We start from the raw sequence: 13,056 nt of genomic DNA, 5'->3' as shown, positions 1-13,056 counted from the left end.
CAGCGTGTGCATGAACTGTGACTGTCATCCGAAAGTTCAAGTCATACGAGTATAATGGGACTTTGCATTATTGCTGGATTCAGATCAAATGCTACCCTAAAAGAAAAGTTGGACTCAGACTTTATCTTGATCCTCACTTAGTCTGTGCATACACCCTGGGATGACAAAGTGTGGTGCATGCTATAGCAAACAATCTGTGGCGATTGTGAAAGTGGTACCATATTGTGTAGACATTACAATATTTAAGACATAATCCAGTAAAACACAGACTTTTAATGCATTGCTGTCTCCAATGGTACAATTAATAACTTAACACATGATTATCATTAACAGATGCATCTTTTATCCATATCTATAGCAGGTCTTGAAAGGCAACAAACATCTTTTGACATGTTAGAACAGTGTACAGTAAGTATTCTATACGCCTGACAATACTATAACTATGACTAGGTAAAAGATGTCAGTCATGTAAATTTAGAATAAGGATTAGCTCCAAGGTGCTACACCTGAATAGGGGGATGTGGCATGAATACACTTCTTAAATGTGTATCAGACCTTTCTGGTGCAATGGCTAGCAGCGATTAAAAAGTAAAATATCAGCTAAATAAATAAATAGATACTGTGTTACATACATACATACTATGGTATGTTATATAAAGTACATACATCAGTTCTAAAGTACATCTTAACCCACAGGGAATAAAAACAAAAAACTGCAAGGCATATTGAGGCATGCTTTAGTAGAACATGTATAATATTTTATGAGATTAATTAAATACTACAGCATCATACTGATCTGTATCTGTTCTAACTTGTGAGAAAGAACGTTCTATCTGGGTCATAAGTGCTTACAATGCAGTATTTTTCAAAACAAATACTAGCAGTACTAGTTTAGATCCATAATGCAGGCAGGAAGATTGAAATTAATTTGAGATTCATTTCTTCTTCTACTCCTTCCCTTTACCTAAATGGATTATTGGAATGTGATAAGTCACACTCTTCCCAATGTAAACATGTAAGCCTCTTTCTTTTTTAATTAAATAAAGTCAAATAAACAGTTCAAATCAAGTAAATTCCAACTTTAATTAGAAGAACTGCTGATTAATAAAAAACGTGAGTTAAATAGGAGGGGTGGAGTTTAACCAGAACAAGGACTGTAAATACTTCCATGAATTATATCAGATATAATTATACCACAAATTGCATGTTTGTACAATTCAAATGACTGAATGAAAGCAGAGGAATATACAAACACAACCTTTAAAGTCTAGCACCTGCTAAGCTACACTGGCTGCTGTTAAGAATCAAATGATTATAGGATGGACCTCTTTTGATCAACATTTATTTTCTAAAGGGGTTTTCACACAGAATACCACCTCAAAGCACACTGCATTGCCACCACAACAAAACTCAGTGACAGTTTTAATTAATTTTGTGGCTGATTATGTCATACAGAGAGCCAATTTTGGTACATTAACCTATGTCTATTTGTTTATAAAAGTGACTCTGCGCACCCCTTAAATCCTGAGTGAAGTTCAAGCTCCAAGAAAAATAATCTTAAATGCCCGTTGAGGACCACTGGCAACATAAACACAATCTGCCACTTATTCACATAAACTGAAACTCATGGCGAGCTTCTGGTCCAATGGGTGTATCCGTGGAGACATTTCATTTGCTTGCCACTGCTATGCAGGTGGTGTTTTGGATTACAAGGTTTGGCTGTATTTTTTCTTGATCCCTGAGGTTAAGGAGGAGCTCAAATCTAAATCAGCATTCTGTAATGAACACCTTGAGATAATCACACACTGTTTGTGCCAGACTTACTAGACTGGGGAAGGCAAGGAGGGGGAACAGGAGGAGAGCTGGCAGCTAGAAAGTCTATTGAATTTTCAGGACAATGTCCTTTTAAAGTTGTACCAGGATTGGGCACCAGGCAGCCGCATCCTGCTTTAGCCTGCACAGACATGACAAGGAAAAAAATAGAGCTCAGAACAAACTCTCTATATATCATTCATCTATTCAATTTTTCAAACTGCTATAGTCACAGTGGTTTAGGTTTTTCTTTGCTGGCAATACGAGTTCCTAGCTGCCTGAAACTGAGCTACTGAACATGTAGTTACAGTACTTATCTGTATTGTGGCGTACGTCCCAACCAGGATGCCTCTTTTGTATATGGTCCAGGGGAACAGGCATGGACTAAACAGTACCTCCCCCAGGACGCTAGATGGCAGCCCCCCTGGATGGCAGTGGTGCCTCGGATTCTGGCAGGGCTCCATGGGAGATGGAGTTCTCTACGACCCTGTTGGGATCCGGGGGGGGGGGTGGTTTGGGCAACTGGGAGCACTGCAGTGCCACAGCCGGAAGTGCAGCCAGAAATGGGTCATCAAACACCTGGAGCTCTTCCGGGTAGGCTATAAAAGGAGCCAGCAGCCACCATTCCGAGAGCCAGAGTCGGGAGGAGAGGGACTAAGCTTGCCGGAGAGGAGTGGAGAAGAAAGGAGGAGAATATATTATTATTTAGAGGTGACTTGTGCTTTGGACTGTGCTGTGGGCTCGTGGAGACGAGGAAGACGTTCCACACGAGCAAAGAAAAATAAAAAGCACTTGTGTTTTTATAAGTGTGCCTCCCGTGTCTGTCTGTGTCGGGTCAAGTGCTGGTGCAGTGCATCTATTGTCACAGTATGTTGTCACATTAAATCTGTAAACTCTGTGAAACGTAGTGGAGCTATGCATGAATATGAAGCTATTACATCATAGTATAAGGAGGAATTCTACTAAAACAGGAGGTTAAAGTATCAAACTGTTATAACACAATACATGTAGTGTTCAAACTGTCAAAGCACAACTTCTCAGTTAAGTTCCTAGCACTGCCTTAACTGTGATACTGAGTCTGTCACAGCACATTTAGGTGCTCATAATTGGAAAACAGGGAAAAAATTCCATTTGAATAAATGTAGAACTCAGAGCCATTAAAATTTTGCTTTACTTTTTGTTACCTTTGCACTGAATGATCATTGGTGTGAGTGACAATAAATATAGTATTTCATCTATAGGTTCTTTTATTAACAATAAAACTCAAAAGTTGCTTGGGTTGAGAGCCTGAAACATGCACTCAAAAACACCATAACATTCTCCAAAAGGCTTAGTTTAAATCAGGGCTGTGGAAATTGGGGGGTGTGTGGTGGGTGGTTTGAAGTCTTTCCCAGTAGTAATGGGCATAAGGCAGAAAACAGCTCTGGAGAGGCTGACAGTAAATCACAGGGCACACTGATATACACAGCCAGGAAGACCTTAAGGAAAATCAATGCACACATAGAGGGAATGTGCAAGTTTCACATTGACAATGGCACAGGCTTTGAACTTATAACACTGGACCCATTAGACAGCAGCTCTAAATATGGTACTACTGTACATAAAGACATGTACTAGTCACATCTAGTCATAATCATATGAATGAAAATTAGTGAATACAACTCAGGTTAAACTAACTCTCTTAAAGAGGCAAAATCTGTCACTTTGGTACTGAAAGTATTGGAACAGGAAGTCCACTTAAGCAATGAGTTTAATAAGATACACAAGTTAGGTTGTATCTAAGATTGATGCTGCAACTTTGGACTTCCATGTACAAAGTTTGGCAACCTTGATTATAAGATTAAAGTGGAGTGGAAGCACAGGTCCCACTTTAGTCTAGGAAGATATCTGAATGCTGCTTCTGTGGATACAAATGTGAAGTCCAGAGAAGAGTGACTAGGCTCATTCCAGGACTGCAAGATTTGAGTTATGAAGAAAGATTAAAAGTGCTGAGCCTTTTCAGTTTAAGCAAAAGGAGATTAAGAGATGATAAGATTAAAGTATTCAAAATTATGGAGGGAATTAGTCCAGTGGATTGAGAGTGTTATTTTAAATGAGTTCAACAGTGTGAATTTCCCATCGGGATTAATAAAGTATCTATCTATCTATCTATCTATCTATCTATCTATCTATCTATCTATCTATCTATCTATCTATCTATCTATCTATCTATCTATCTATCTATCTATCTATCTATCTATCTATCTATCTATCTAACAAGAACATGGGGACACAGTTGGAAATGTATTAAGGGCAGATTCTGCACAGGTTGAATGGCCTGTTCTCGTCAAAATCTTTCTAATACTCTTAAACCAGTCTCATACAGACTACACTCTACTCATTACAAGTTTATATGGTATTACTGATGGGAATCACATTGGAAGTATTTCTAATGTATTTTAATGGATATGTGGTTATCACATTCGATGGAAAAAGCTTACCTATCTATTGGAAACACAGCTCCTGGAGTAAGTGGCAACTCAGAGTTGTCCCTATCAGGGTGTTTGGATGAATGTAATGTACAGTATATTGCAATGTCCTGGTGCCTCACCTAGAGTTGATTTGTACCTTGTATCAGATTCTGTTGATATAGGTTCATGCCTTTACAAATCTTAATTGGATTGAGCAGGTTGGATAATTTGAGGATAAATGCATAGCTCATTCAGTTTGTGATAGACTGGTTCCCAGTTGTGGGCTGGTTTCTGCCTTGTTCCTGCTATTGCTAGGTTAGGCTCCAGTCCGTGCAACTCTGAGCTAGATTATGTAGGTTTGATGGATGGACACGTCCTAAACCGTTCTAGCAAAATAGAGTTTACTGCATTTGTAGTACTCATACAGCAGATTCAATGCTTAATTAAACCAAAGCCAGAATATTAGACATGGATATGCCAGTGTTTTACTGAACTTAGGTTGAGACCAATCAAAAGATTTGTTTTAGCAAAAATAGTATTTGATGCTTTCCTCCACAGTGGTCCAGCTGCTTACTATGTGATGCCTTCGTAAATTTTCACAGACAATTTTTCTGAATTCCCTTCCCATTTCTTTCCAGATAGGATATTAGTTTTGACTTAATTCAATTTGATATTTATGTTTTTGGAATGCAGCACTGATTAAATATTTGTCTGAAATTTCGTTTACTTATTGTGATGTTACTTACAAGATTAATAAAATTTGAGAAAAATAATACTTTTGAGCAAATGATTTCAATCTGTAGAACACAAAAATCAAGGACAAAAGTTTGGGATGTTGGATGTTTGTACATTCATTATTCTAATCTCCAGGTGTCAGAGTTTTGCAAGATAAACAAAGCTTTAGAATAACTGGATATTAATAATAATAGCTGGATGATAAATTGGACTGGACTGCCAATACTGATGCTCTGTGTAAGAAAGGACAGAACCGACTATACTTCCTTAGAAGGCTGGTGTCCTTCAACATCTGCAGTAAGATGCTGCAGATGTTCTATCAGACGTTTGTAGTGAGTGCCCTCTTCTACGCGGTGGTGTGCTGGGGAGGCAGCATAAAGAATAAAGACGCCTCACAACTGGACAAACTGGTGAGGAAGGCAGGCTCTATTGTGGCAGAGCGACGGGCACTGAGCAGGCTCCTGTCAATAATGGAGAACCCACTGCATCCACTGAACAGTATCATCTCCAGACAGAGGAGCAGCTTCAGCGACAGACTGCTGTCACTGTCCTGCTCCACTGATAGACTGAGGAGATCGTGGCATGCTGTGAGTTAATGTGGGCGTGGTTGTGTGCATGCATACACTCTGTTATGGAACAGTATCTTACAAAGCTAAAACAGAAACCAAACTCAGTCAGACTAACATGAAGGACGTCTGGAATAGAATGGGCATAATTACTGGACTCAAGCAATCCAGGGCTCAGGTGTTAGAAGGGGATGTGGACAAAGCTAATGCCCAGAAGCAATTATTTAATAGATTTTCCTTCTCTTTGCCACCTTCTTCCTATGACCAGTCACCCTACACCATCCATACAACATCAACAACTCCTACGATGTCAACTGGAATGGCCAGTGACCATTTTTGTGACGTCCCCTGTCACCTGTTGAGTCTGTCCCTAAGACTTCAAAAAATGCCACTGCTGTGGAAAACATTCTGCATTGTTCCTGTTCCAAAGAAGGCAGGGTCCTCTTCACCTAAACACTACTGACAAGAGGCAATTACATCTCACATCATGAAGACCTTTGACAGACTGGTCCTGGACTATGAGTACTCTTGTGGTAGACCACATGGGCCCACTGCAGTTTGCCTAACAGACAAAGATTAGAGTGGAGGATGCAATTATTTGTCTTCTCCACAAGACTTACTCACACCTGGACAAAGCTGGCAGCTCTATGAGGATCCATCCATCCCTAATAAAGGGTAAACTCAGAGATATGCAGGTGGATGAGCCTATGGCGTCCTGGATAATGGACTATCTGTTGGGCAGTCCGCAGTTTGTGAGACTCAAGGACTGTGTTTCTGATACCGATCTGAGCAACACTGGAGCACCACAAAGAACAGTTCTGTCTCCTTTTCTCTTTACTCTGAACACCTCCAACTACAAATATAACACCAGGTCAGGTCAGTGGCAGAAATTATCAGATGATTCTTCACCTATGTGGTGCACTGGTAAAAGGGATGAGACAGAGAAGAGGAAAAGTTTGTTTCTTGCTGCAAAGGGAAATGTTTGCAAATTAACATCAGCAAAACCAAGGAACTGGTTCTTGACTTTTGCCACACTAAACAACCTCTTTGTCCCATCACTATTCAAGGAGTAGATGTAGAGGTGGTCCACTCCTACAAGTACACATTAATGACAAGTTGGACTGGTCTTGGAACACTGAGGAACTATGTAAGAAAGGACACAGCAGACTCTTTTTCCTTAGGAGATTACAGTCCTTTAATGTAGGAAGTGACATCCTTTACATTTTGTATAACTCTATGATGGTCAGTGTGGTTTTCTATGCTGTGGCGTGCTGGGCTGGGAATATCACTTCAAGGGAGGCCCACTGAATCAGCACTCTAATTAAAAGGGAAAGCTTACTCTGGACCTCTTGGAGGTCGTAGTGAAGGAGAGAATTAAAACAAAACTGAGTGCCATTATGAACAATGCTGCACATCCTCTCTCTGACACACTAACATCCTTTATACCAACAGCAATATGTCTGCATAATAACTCATTGGGACTGTGACAGCGAAATCAGAACCTTTCTTTCTTTTTAATTTTCTTGCTTTAATGTCATTCCAGTGTGTTCAGACCAAAGTGTGTGTATTTATTTATTTGTTTGTTTATTTAACTACCTATTTATTTATTTAAATAGCTTCTGTAAAAAGCCAAATTTCCCCCAGAGACAAATAAAAATCTATCTATCTATCTATCTATCTATCTATCTATCTATCTATCTATCTATCTATCTATCTATCTATCTATCTATCTATCTATCTATCTATCTATCTATCTATCTATCTATCTATTAATTATAGAGTGCCTATCTATCTATCTATCTATCTATCTATCTATCTATCTATCTATCTATCTATCTATCTATCTATCTATCTATCTATCTATCTATCTATCTATCTATCTATCTATCTATCTATCTATCTATTGATTCATTCATTCAATATAAAGTCTATTCAGTCCAGTTTACAGTCTTGGAGAGGTAGCCTATTCAAGTAGCAATGTTTGCAGTGACCCACACACACACCCATACACTCACAAATACTTGTCCAGTTTAGAGTTACCAATATACACAAAATGTACATCTAAGGGATGGAAGAGAACAACTTAAAAAGACACAGGGAAAAGTGGAATTTTCAGAAATGCAATGACTCAACACAAGATTCAACTCCATCAATCATTGCGAGGAAGAAGCATTAACCACTGTGCTACCATTTTACTCAGGTTAGTTTAATTCAAATAACAGTTACATTTACATTATTTTTACAATATACATCACTAACTTTCATTTGCAATTTAGTATACAATATTTTAATGGATTTCTTACAGAGAAGTAATTTGAGTTTTGTAATATGAAGTTACTTACTTGTACTTGGAAGAGCAAACTGAATCATAGTTGCTTGTTCAAATCATTAAACCTAAGCAAGGCAGCATACTAGCCTAGAAAAAGAAACATTTTTATAATATACAGTAATTTGTCTTAATTGAAAATACTGCAATCAAAATAAATATTCCTGTTGAAATAAGCCTCATTTACACTCAACGATAATTTTAATGAAATCAGTTTTAATGAAACAAAGAACCGCCTATCTCAAATTAAAACATTACAAAGAATAATACACTTACTTCAGGTTTTGGTATAGAAGTAAATGTGTAGCAATGAAAACTTGTCAGCAATAAAAAGTCTGGAGTTCCAAAAATAAAAGTACTGAGAAACAAGATGGAAAACTGTGGGTAACTTTGATGTAAGGCAAAGCAGCTTAAAAAACAGTTAATAAAAAATCACCATTACAGTGATGTAAAAATGCAGTATACCCAGGAGAAAGAATAATTAAATTTGTATTATTGTCAGCTTCACAAGACGATCTGTACTATACTTATGATATTTTAAAGAAGAATCATGGACTGCTTCATTCAACATGTAGTTGAATGCTCTTCATTAGTTGTGCAAATATTAATGGAAATAAATTTGCTTTGAAAGACTACACTCAAACATAACTTTGTTGCTTTTTCTTTAATTTCAGCAAAGTGTTCAAAGTAACCAAAGACTGCGTCTTTTCAGTTTTAGAATACATTTACTTTTAAATACTAATAAGACGTACAACTAAAAATTGTGATTAAAAAAACCAAAGAACTTTGGGAACATACTAAAAGGCAAGTATGAACATCCGGCTATTGCCAAAGAGACTATTTCCATTTTCAAAATTAAAAAAGGAATTTCAGTTGCAAGAAAATATACAACATTTTAGTTTATTAATTATCTAACAACACATTATTCTCAAAATGTATTTTTTTAGTGAAAGCATCGACTACAGTATGCTTTCAAACAATTTCAAAGTTAAACAGTGACAATTTCAGAATGTCATGTTAAAACAGCATGGATTTAGACTTACCATTTTAGTAAAACAGTATGAAAAGAAAAGAACACAAAAAAAGGAATTATAGATCTTTATCTTTGGATTTTAAAAGCCGACTAGTCACTTGAAGTAGCACAGTTACTTAACACAGCTACACTGCAAAATGATTGAAAAGATAATAATGATCCAAAGCTTAAAAGGAAAACGTTTTTAATTACCATGAATTAATATATACTGTATAGAAAAAATATAAAAAATTTTTATATAGCACCTATTTAAACTACAGATACAGCCAATAACAATTATGTTTACATGATATTTCTGAGTTAGATAGTGAAAGAATATTGGAGACTATATAAGTATATCTTGTGGTTTACACCCCAACACCTTACTAGATAGACCCCAATGACTACAGGAAGAAATTCACTAATCCTATGCATTTTTCCTATTCACCTTTTGATGTCAGCTAGATTTTTAAAAGGAAAACTATGTATCCAAGTTTTATTGCCTATTATCCATAATGTCATTCAATCAACATGCAATTTACAGCTGATAGACCTGAACATTGTCCAAATAAAGACTCTTCTTATGTTATGTTCAGTAACTTACAGCTACATGTTCAGTTCTATAAAGTTATGTTATTTTGTCAGAAAAAAATGTCTCTGATTACTACCAAACTTGCAACTCATAAATTTCACATACACAGAATTTATTTTAAATTGATGTCTCATAGCAATAGGGACACGAGCTTGATCCTTAGATCAGTGACTGTTTGAATGGAGCTTGCATATTCTTCCTTGGTCTACACTGATATTTCATCAGTACTGTAATATATTTCCATATATCCATACAATTCTCACCCTATACTCAGTCCATCTATAGGGTTGGTGGGGATGAAGGGGAGATAGGGGAAAACCTTTAAGATGACTTTGGCCTCCCACAATCTCTGTATTTATGTGTGATGGCAACTTTAAGTTTTCCCAGAATGAATGAATGAGTGAATGTGAAAGTGTTTGCAACTGTTGACCTTTTCATGGAGATGAACAGAATTGGAGTCCAACAACATCAAGCACAAAACAGCAACCAAACCTGGACCAATGAGCAATCCATCACAGAGCATATACCTTAAAAGTATGCTGATATTATTTCAGTATATAATAGACAGTATAGCAGACATTAAAACATTCACACACTCTAGAGCACAGGTATAGCTTAGGTACACTTTCTGGTATTGAAACAGTTTGGTAACTTCACAAATACACACACACGGTAACCTGTATTTTTCATTAGTGTGAACAAAAGTGATCTAGAAACATCAAAGAGAATGGCAGTCATTTCCTGAATTTAGCGCTTGGCTCACTGGCTGAGACAGGTATAAGATGTTGACAGTATGCAAAATAACACTTCACAGCTTCTCTAATAGATGTCGTCTTCGCTTAGTTCAGACCTCCTGGGGAATCACAGCAGTTCAACAGGAAGAATTAGGCTATCAGTGTGTTATGTGTTTCATCTTAGGCACACATTAGATGGAAATGCCTACAGTGTGCTGAATGTGACAGTCTTCTCTAACTTACACACTTGGTAGAAACCATGCTCTGAATAGGTTACTGCTAAAGCAAACAATCAACTTGTAAATCAATATTATCAGCACTCCAAATGTTCTTTAATTAAGTGATTCACACAAATGAGTTAAAGGCATGAAGCCACTGTTCACCACATGCTGACATGTTGCAGATACCAATTAATTGATCACCAACCTGATCAAGGCTGGACTTGTCCCATGAACCTTTGTTTATCTATCTGTGATGTTCCTAACAACTCAGCTTATAAATTCTATACAAAATTCAGTTTTCAGCTTCTGAATTTAAAAATGTATACTTGTATCAAATATTTGTCTCCAGCAATTTTCTGTCCTTTCATTTTGTTTTATAAAATTTTGTTTTCCTCATGCCTGGACAAACTGGTGAGCAAATCCGTGGCAGAGCGACAGGCACTGAACAGGCTTCTGTCAATAATGGAGAATCAAATGCATCCACTGAAAAAATATCATCTCCAGACAGAGGAGCAGCTTCAGCGACAGACTGCTGTCACTGTCCTGCTCCACTGACAGACTGAGGAGATCGTTCCTCCCCCACACTATGCGACTCTTCAATTCCACCTGGGGGGGGGGGGGGGGGGGGGGGGGGGGGGCAAACGTTAAAATTATACAAAGTTATTGTCTGTCTGTATACTTGCATTGTTATCAGCATTGTTATTACTCTTTAATTTAATATTGTTCTTTATCAGTATGCTGCTGCTGGAGTATGTATTAGTAAAGTATCTATCTATCTATCTATCTATCTATCTATCTATCTATCTATCTATCTATCTATCTATCTATCTATCTATCTATCTATATGTATTATCTTACTGTATGATTTTATTAAGATTGTTTTGAAACAAGAATTATTTTGTAAAAGACCTTTGAGATATAGTTTACGATGCAAAGTGATATATCAGATTAAAGATTTGTTGATGAATTTGTCATGGTATTGCTTACTGTGAAAGAAGCTATATAAAATAAAGAGTGATTGGTAAGAGCTCCACTTTAGAAATGCTGTCAGTTTGACTGGCAAATCAAAACAGGTTGGTTTGGGATGATGTTATGGAACATTTCCCTGTGACAGGTCCATATCCTATCTATCTATCTATCTATCTATCTATCTATCTATCTATCTATCTATCTATCTATCTATCTATCTATCTATCTATCTATCTATCTATCTATCTAGCCTTGTATCTATTACAGCCAAGTCAATTTTAATACCTACATCACCATCTTGGAAAATGTGAAGTAAGGAGAATGGATGAATGTCTGATTAATTGCTCTATAAGAGTACTTATTCTCAAAGATATGCACATACAGTGGATTCAGAAAGTATTCAGACCTCTTCACTTTTTTCACATTTTGCTGTGTTGCAGCCTTGTGCTAAAATCTTTAAATTCATTCCTCTGCCCCCAGGTCAAGCAACACTCAATACCCCAGAGTGACAAAGTGAAAACATGAATTTAGATTTTTTCCTCAAGTGTTTTAAAAATAAAAAACTAAAATATCACATTGACACAAGTATTCAGACCATTTACTCAGTAATTAGGTCAAGCCCTTTTGGAACTGATTATGGCCTGGGGTCTTCTTAGGTCTGACAAGACAAACTTTGCACACCTGGATTTGGAGATTTTCTGACATTCTTCTCTGCAGATCTTCTCAACCCCTGTCAGGCTGGATGGAGAATGTCGGTGAACAGCTATTTTCAGGTCTCTCCATCGATGTTTGATTGGGTTCAGATTCAGACTCTGGGTGGGCCACTCAAGGAAATTCTGAGAGTTGACCCTAAGCCACTACTGTGTTGTCTTTGCTTTGTGCTTACAATCAATGCCCTGCAGGATGGTGAACCCTTGGTCCAGCCAGCCTTAAGTCCTGAACTCCCTTATCCTTATAATTAAGGATATCTCTGTACTTTGCTCTGGTCAGCTTTCCCTTGAATCTATGAAGTCTCCCAGTCCCTGCAGCTGAAAGCCCACCACACAGCATGATACTGTCACCACTATGCTTCATCACTGGAATGGTACTGTGCAGGTGATGAGCGGTGGCTGGTTTCCTCCAGACATGAGGCTAATCTTAATTTCATTAGACTAGAGTATCATGTTTTTCACAGTCTAAGAGTTCTTTAGTTATTTTTTTGCAAAATCCAAATGGGCTATGTGCCTATTAATGAGGAGAGGCCTCTCTGGCAACCCTGAGTGTTGCAGTGATGACTGTCCTTCTGGAAGTTTCTGCCATCTCCTTACAGGTGGTTTGGAGCTCAATGAGGGAAACCATCAAGTTCTGGGTCACCTTGTTTACCATGGCACTTCTCCCACAACTACTCAGCTTGGCTGGGTGGCCAGCTCTAGGAACAGTTATGGTTGTTTCAGTTTTATTCCATTTAAGAACGACAGAGGCCTCTGTGTTCTTGAGACCCTTCAATGCTGCAGGAATTTTTGTAGTCTTCTCCAGATCTGTGCCTTGACACAATCCTGTCTCTAAAATCCGCAGACAATTTATTCAACCTAATTGCTTGGTTTTTGCTCTGTTACACATTGTCAGCTGTGAAACCTTCTATAGACAGGTATATGCCTTT

The sequence above is a fragment of the Erpetoichthys calabaricus genome, chromosome 16, assembly GCF_900747795.2.
Source record: "Erpetoichthys calabaricus chromosome 16, fErpCal1.3, whole genome shotgun sequence".
In the NCBI taxonomy this organism is placed as follows: Eukaryota; Metazoa; Chordata; class Cladistia; order Polypteriformes; family Polypteridae; genus Erpetoichthys; species Erpetoichthys calabaricus.
The sequence above is the reverse complement of the archived record's forward strand: the minus strand, read 5'-3'. Positions refer to the sequence as shown.